Source organism: Myotis brandtii, unplaced genomic scaffold, assembly GCF_000412655.1.
Source record: "Myotis brandtii unplaced genomic scaffold, ASM41265v1 scaffold915, whole genome shotgun sequence".
Classification (NCBI taxonomy): domain Eukaryota; kingdom Metazoa; phylum Chordata; class Mammalia; order Chiroptera; family Vespertilionidae; genus Myotis; species Myotis brandtii.
Window position 1 is genome coordinate 58,431 of NW_005371769.1, and position 1,868 is coordinate 60,298.

The following is a 1,868-nucleotide window of genomic DNA, read 5'->3' on the forward strand; positions in this document are numbered from 1 at the left end:
AAGTTTTCTCCTACTGGCCCCCCGACTGTGCCTGTCTTAGGTCGCCCCACCCTGTGGGGTCTTACCCGTCTTTGACTACCAGCCATCTCTGGGCCAAGTAGGATGATGTGAGGTTCAGTTCGGTCTCCTTGGTAGCCTATGTCCCTCTGGCCTCCATGCCCAGCAACTGCCTTTGGATCCCCTCGCCGGCTGGCGGGGCCCCGGCATTGATCATAGGGAACCCAGGTTTCTTCACCAGAGAGGGCCCAGCTTACGCCATTGGGCAAGAGACAGATCCATGGTACCAGCTTTTCATGATCTCAGCTTGAACGGAGAGCTCAGATAACAGCTGTAGACAATTGGAATCCTCTTGGCAAAAAAAAAAAAAAGGTCAAGAGAGGTCAATACAGAATGCTTAAGTGCCTTCCCAGGAGGGAATAAATCCCTTCAAGTAGAATTAATTTGTAAGTTTGTTTGGGATAAATGCACAATATACTGTTGTAAAGCATCAAAAATTATAAATAAAACTTTGAAGAATAATACCATGTAAGAATATTCTTTGCTTTAGGTCATGACAACTTAATTTTTAAACTGGCTGTCTCAAGGTTTGGAATGAGGAACCTAGTTTTCAAAAAAAAAGCAATTTACAGAAGCAGAGACAGTATGCTATCTAAATTACAGTTCTGGGTAAACACATTATCTACAGTCCTTGGGTAACCTAGGTTAAACTTAGACATGTTATCTAAATTAGTTTTAGGTCTCGAACCCTTGAGTGACCTGTGTTAAACTGAGGCACTTTATCTAAATTACAGTTTTGGGTCTCCAGAACACTAAGTTGACATATTAACTGGAGCCCTCTAACCTTGGGATAGCTGTGCTGTCCTTCCCAGGTAAAGGAAAAATGTGCCTTCTAAGACCATAATGAAACTTACAGTTTTAACCTGAAATAATTGTTACCATACTTCACTTTACCGTGCCCCAGGTGATCTCTGGGCTGTTCGTTTTATTCTGACACCAATGTAGCTCCATAGGTGTCTTTCCATTAGCATCACAAGTGAAAAAATTTAGAGTAATTAAAGCTAGGTGCAGCCTACCCCTTGATAATCTGCTTTGCTTTCCATCGAGAGATTGAGAATTGTTTGGACAACATTTTAGCAGGCTGATGTAAAAGCTGATGAGACTCTGAAGCCTCTTTTAATAAAGCAACCAATTGATCAGCATGTGCATTTCCCTTAGTTAATGGGCCAGGTAATACGCTGTGAGCCCTGATGTGAGTGATATAAAAAGGGTATTTTCTCTGCTGCACAATCTGCTGAACCTGCTTAAATAGTAAGAATAAACTTTGGTCACTAAGTCATTTCAACCGAGCAGTTTCAATTCTACTTACTAGGCCCGAAGCATAAGAGGAATCAGAAATTATATTAATAGGCTGTTGGAAATCTTGCAATGCAGCCAATTAAGGCTTTTAATTCAATTCTTTGCACAGAAGTATGAGTAATTTAAGTATTTTTTTTAAAAAAGGCAAAGCGAAGCAAGTAAATTTATTATTTAGTAAACTTCTGATTCACAAGGGGCAAACGCTGCCCCACCTCCAGCCTAATTTAAAATGCAGCAGGAAGGAGCTTTTTTTATTTCAAATTACATCTTAAAATTCCACTGCTGTATTTTAAGAAATATTAAACAAAATAAATTGTTTTGCCCTTTCTCAGAGGCAAAAACTTAAAATATATTTGTTAATTTTTATTTGATAAAGCTTTCCATGTGATTTCAAGTATATTAAATTTGGCTAAATTAAAAAATCCTTTAAAAAGAGAGAATAAACTTTTGAAAACATTTCAGGGCCCGTGAAATTTCTCAAAGTCATTCCTTGGTTATAGTTTTGAACTCCA